At 42.0% G+C, this 6,000-nt stretch overlaps 1 long non-coding RNA gene across 1 annotated transcript in view; it reads right to left on the bottom strand.

The window, feature by feature from the left end:
• Window positions 1-1,940: 1,940 nt before the first annotated feature.
• Window positions 1,941-6,000, bottom strand: part of LOC133555702 (uncharacterized) — a 28,949-nt gene continuing 24,889 nt past the window's right edge. Inside the window, exon 3 of the long non-coding RNA XR_009807380.1 lies at window positions 1,941-2,842. This is a non-coding gene — a long non-coding RNA (uncharacterized LOC133555702). The remainder of the gene's footprint in view (window positions 2,843-6,000) is intronic.

Below are 6,000 nucleotides of genomic sequence, written 5' to 3'. Positions count from 1 at the left end.
CTGTGTTCCCCATACTAAAGTGTTACCACTTTATTCAACTCATTGGTGTTCATTTTCAATCAGGATGTTATTTATGTAGTTTGATAATTTTCCTGGACTGATGTACTAACATCATGTGGTTTATTTTGTTCATTTGTAGCATCATCTACAAAAATACAAATAATTGCTATTGCGACATCCAATGGACACATTTAAACCAGCTGTTTCTTTCATTCAAAAATTTCAGGTTAAATTTTATACTTAGCAAACTCATCCCCCGGACCGGATAAAGCCTGTTCACTGGCCTGATACGGCCTTGGGCCGTACGTTTGACAACTCTGGCATAAATATTCATGAATTAGACAACCGCTGGTACACACTCAGTCGAATTTCGTCAAAATCCACCATTTTGTCTTCTTGTCACTACAGTGGGGCAGGGATTCATATGGCCCCGGTCCTGGGTGGATCTCCGGTGAGAGGACGAAGCGGAGTTAATCATTTTGCTATGCAGTTTGCTGAAAATGATGGAAAGTGCCGCTCTACATTGCAACTTACGATGTGGTCAAGTTGGAACATATTTTAAGATATTTAAAGGCCTACTGAAACCCACTACTACCGACCACGCAGTCTGATAGTTTATACATCAATGATAACATTTTAACATTGCAACACGTGCCAATACGGCCGGTTTAGTTTACTAAATTGAAATTTCAAATTTCCCGCAAAGTATCATGTTGAAAACGTCGCGGAATGATGACGTGTATGATGACGCGTGCGCTGACGTCACGGGTTGTAGTGGACATGTTCTTCCAGCACCGATCACAGCTAAAAGTCGTCTGCTTTAATCACATAATTACACAGTAGTTTGGACATCTCTGTTGCTGAATCTTTTGCAATTTGTTCAATTAATAATGGAGACTACAAAGAAGAAAGCTGTTGGTGGAAAGCGGTGTAGTGCGGCCGGCTGTAGCAACACAAACACAGCCGGTGTTTCTTTGTTTACATTCCACAAAGATGACGGTGAAGCTTTAATATGGAACAGAGTGGTCAAATGAACACGGTTGGATTGGACACACACACACACACAAAGTACAGTGTATTATGGTGGAGGCGTTCCATAGCCTTATCACAGGTAAGAATTAGGCTGATCGCCTGTCGGTGGCGTCGCTGGTTACCACCTGCCACTAGGACTTTGGGGGCCAGGGAGCAAAATACTAGAGCAGTGGTTCTCAACCTTTTTTCAGTGATGTACCCCCTGGGAACATGTTTTTAATTCAAGTACCCCCTAATCAGATCAAAGCATTTTTGGTTGAAAAAAAGAAATAAAGAAGTAAAATACAGCACTATGTCATCAGTTTCTGTTTTATTAAATTGTAAAACAGTGCAAAATATTGCTCATTTGTAGTGGTCTTTCTTTAACTATTTGAAAAAAACGATATAAAAATAACTAGTTATTGAATTCTAAATAAAGATTTCTACACATAGAAGTAGTCATCACCTTAAAGTGCCCTCTTTGAGGATTGTAATAGAGATCCATCTGGATTCATGAACTTAATTCTAAACATTTCTTCACAAAAAAATAAATCTTTAACATCAATATTTATCAATCAATCAATAAATTAATGTTTACTTATATAGCCCAAAATCACTAGTGTCTCAAAAGGCTGCACAAACCACAACACAAACCACTACGACATCCTCGGTAGGCCCAGATAAGAGCAAGGAAAACTCACACCCAGTGGGACGTCGGTGACAATGATGACTATGAGAACCTTGGAGAGGACAAAAGCAATGGAACATGTCCACAAAAAAATCTAGCTGTCAACACTGAATATTGCATTGTTGCATTTCTTTTCACAGTTTATGAACTTACATTCATATTTTGTTGAAGTATTATTCAATAAATATATTCATAAAGGATTTTTGAATTGTTGCTACAAAACAGCTTAATTATTGCAGGAGATCAATCTTTAATAGCTGACTCTAAACAGTTTAATGCACAAACAATTGTATTCAAATTTACAAACAATTTATACATTTACACACACATTGTATGGACGCATGACTGAATAAAGTGTCTTTTGTCTTATACAGTTTGCACCGAAAATGTATTTCTTGTCATACATCGGAATGCTGGGCAGGTATGTTTGCACTCTGATCTAAGTGTCACTAGTGTGTGCCATACTTTAGTACTTTTGCATATAATTATATGACATCATTAAACACACATGTTCAAGTGTATCTGTTCTCACTGCTGAGTAAAGTACACGATGTCTAATTATTACATTATTCTGTTACCACACCTAGGACCCTGCTTGCTGGGCTGCACTGGAATGAAAACTCAAGCCGCCCCATAGCCACTACACAAGCGGGCGCTGAGCTCTATGCAGTACGCTACCCGAAGTATAAAGCAGGGGGCCATGTGGTCAAGAAAATTGCGACAGAGCCAACATACCATAAGTGTAGAGGACACAAAACATGAAAACACTTCACACTTTGTAACATGATAATAACACTGTCAAGTTTCACTCTCCATGAGTTTATCAGGGAGGTTGTTGCTGGCTGCAGACAGACCCCTGACGAGAGAACACCAGTCAGCGTCACCGTGGATGTGCTTCCCTTCCTCTGCGATGAACTGGAGAAGCCAGACAAGGAGGAAGCCCTCGCCAAGCACAGGAGTCGCTTCGCTAAGCGTTAACTACAGTGGCCATGTGGATTCTGTTGCAGTCACTGCACGTCTTGGAACCCCGTGTAGTCCATAATCTTATGTACTACACAAGCTGGTAGTGCCACCTTTATCTCCTTTCACAGATATCCCCAGCAGAAGCGGACAAACTGTCGATATGCTGTGTATCGTTCCCACCTGGAAGTACAAAATAGTTGATAGCAAATTATGGTAGTTGATAGCAAATTGTGGCACCTGTTGTTATCCAGACATGGATACACTGTGACTCACTGTTCTCTGAGATGCAAAAGACATTGTCATGCATTCTATTCATTTGTCATTTACTGTTGCAGTAAATTGTAAATATTGTTGACATCTACGGTCCATGTATGTAATACTTCTATGATATATAATGTCATGTACATTGTAGCACAGTACATTTCACAGAATAAAAATAAGATAAGAAAGTGCTCATTCTGACTTATCTTCCAAAGGTTGATAGAATAAAGAATTATTTAAACTTATTAGTGCTCACTCATTTTGCTGTTGCTGTAGCACGCCATATTGCTGTTTGTAGGCGTAACACGTTGTCTGCAGCACCCATTCATCCAGACACACAGATTGAAAGCCAGGGTGGTCTATGATGCACATCTCCAACCCTTCTTGCTCCATTGTTGTGGCCACTGCCTGTATCTCATGACAGCAGGCACACTCAGCCACTGTCTCCATGTTCACACAGTTGTGACATGTACACCTGGAAATAGAAATATTCATCCACCCATCCATCCATTTTCTACCGCTTATTCCCTTTCGGGGTGGCGGGGGGCGCTGGCGCCTATCTCAGCTACAATCGGGCGGAAGGCAGGGTACACCCTGGCCAACACAGATAGACAGACAACATTCACACTCACATTCACACACTAGGGCCAATTTAGTGTTGCCAATTAACCTATCCCCAGGTGCATGTCTTTGGATATTCATAATATTTGTAAATCAATTCATATTATTTACACCTGCAATTTGCATACATGTGCAATAATTAATATTATCATTGTCTTGTTGTGGATCTTATTAATCTACATGCAATTTTTTTTTTTTTTACATGCATATTTTTAGTATTGCGGGTATATGGAGCTGTGGCCCATAGGAATAATGTCTCCCAGCTGGCTATGGAACGCCTCGGGATCCCCCGGGAAGAGCTAGACGAAGTGGCTGGGGAGAGGGAAGTCTTGGCTTCCCTACTTAGGCTGCAGCCCCCGCAACCCGACCTCGGATAAGCGGAAGAAGATGGATGGATGGATGGATGGATAATTAGGTTTGACATTGTGTTACATTGTGTGTGTGTGTGTGTGTGTGTGTGTGTGTGTGTGTGTGTGTTTGTGTGTGTGTGTGTGTGTGTGTGTGTGTGTGTGTCTGTGTGCTGTGGCATGTCTGTGATTACTACCAAGACAACATCGCGGAGCCGAAGCCGAGTTTCTTAACATGAAGATATTCTCCATACTTGCCAACCCTCCCGGATTTTCCGGGAGACTCCCGAAATTCAGCGCCTCTCCCGAAAACCTCATGGAAGAAATTTTGTCCCGAAAATCTACCGAAATTCAGCCGGAGCTGGAGGCCACGCCCCCTCCAGCTCCATGCAGACCTGAGTGGGGACAGCCTGTTTTCACGTCCGCTTTCCCACTATATAAACAGCTAGCCTGCCCAATCACGTTACAACATCTACGGATTTTAATTAAAAATTGCACACACAAAGAGACGAAGCAGAAGAACAGCCATGGCGACGCCGTAGACGAGCAAAATTAAGAAATACGCTTGCAAGTTCCAAAACGAATGGAAACAAGAATTTCAGTTTATCTAGGAGAGTTCGAAGGGCAAGGGGTATGTTGCCTTTAAATATTGTAGAACAGACTTCTCCATTAAACATGGTGGCCGAACGGATATACTCAGTCATGAACGGTCAGCGGAGCACAAAGCGTCCGCAGCGCAGCATCGTTCACAACCCAGTATTTTGGGCCACCTCGCAAAATGGAGACCCGATGGTGTAACTTATGCTGAGATAAAGATGGCTATGCTGATAACAGGAAGCAACATCCCTTTCTCCTTTAGGGATGTCTACAACAAATCTGTGAAGAATATGTTCCCGGATTCGGAGATCGCTCTCCAGTACGCAAATGGCAGAACAAAAGTTACTCAAATAGTGAAATGTAAGTGTTCTTGTTTTTTTTTTTTGTAACCAGCATGCACAGTACAGTTAGTAGAACAACTGTGTTTGTATTACTGTGTATTTGATAGGTGCCATCTGAAATGCAATTATTTATTTTATTTATATATATAATAAAATAAATATGTATAGCTAGAATTCACTGAAAGTCAAGTATTTCATACAGTTGATGATTTGTAGCTGTAAATATACTCCTCCCCTCTTAACCACGCTCCCTGCCCCAACCACGCCCCCGAGCACACCTCAGTTACAGGATGGGTGGAGTTCTCCAAATCTGTTTTTGATATCGGCTAATCTGCAACTCCAGCATCGCACTCGTGCCGAAAATGCCAATGATATCAGAAAACATCTTCTCACCCGACTCAACGTTGCAAAGTATGCCTCTCAGCGCGTTGGCACAGCGACACCTGACACGCCTGCTTATCTCTCCTCTGGGTGAGTGCGGATGTTGAACTGCAAAACTTAGCCCAAGGCCATTGCAAATTGGCAAAAAAAAAACTGCCGTGAGTCAGCTGTTTGACTCAATCGAAAAATGCAGGCTAAAAACGTTGCCCTTGATTAATTCCATATGTATGTGAACACAAGGCAAAGCAGATAATATTTAGAGTGTGGCGCGAATATAACGAGATAAAATGTCCTGTGAATACTCACTAGGGTCACATTCTCAATACACACATGGAAAGTGCTTATTCCAACAATTTTGCTCTGACAAAGGCAAGAGTCAGGATGCACACGTGTTGAAAAGGTAATGGCGTGTCACCTGCTTTCGCAAAAGTGCACGAGGCAAAGTTGGTGCGTTGGGAGCGCTGAATTGTCATCGCCAGGATTAATAAAGAATGAGCCCCTTTAATGTTTCGCCTGAGCGATCTCATGAAAGCTGACATGCAGTCAAGTCGGAGATGGAATACAAATAGAGCCAGGACCGATACGTGTCAGCTCCTTCTTTTGTGTTGCGGGAAAGGGAGCGGGGGTCAGCGACCCGCGGATCTAGAACCACATGCGCCCAGGTGGCTCTAAGGAGCTTATTCAAAAATGTATGAAAATGGAAAAAAAGGCGGGGGTTAAATTATATTTATTAATTTGGTTTCTGTAGGAGGACAACATTGATACAAACCGTCCTCATTGTTGGAAAGCC

This window comes from Nerophis ophidion, linkage group LG07, assembly GCF_033978795.1.
Source record: "Nerophis ophidion isolate RoL-2023_Sa linkage group LG07, RoL_Noph_v1.0, whole genome shotgun sequence".
NCBI lineage: Eukaryota > Metazoa > Chordata > Actinopteri > Syngnathiformes > Syngnathidae > Nerophis > Nerophis ophidion.
This window is presented reverse-complemented; position numbering and strand designations above follow the sequence as displayed.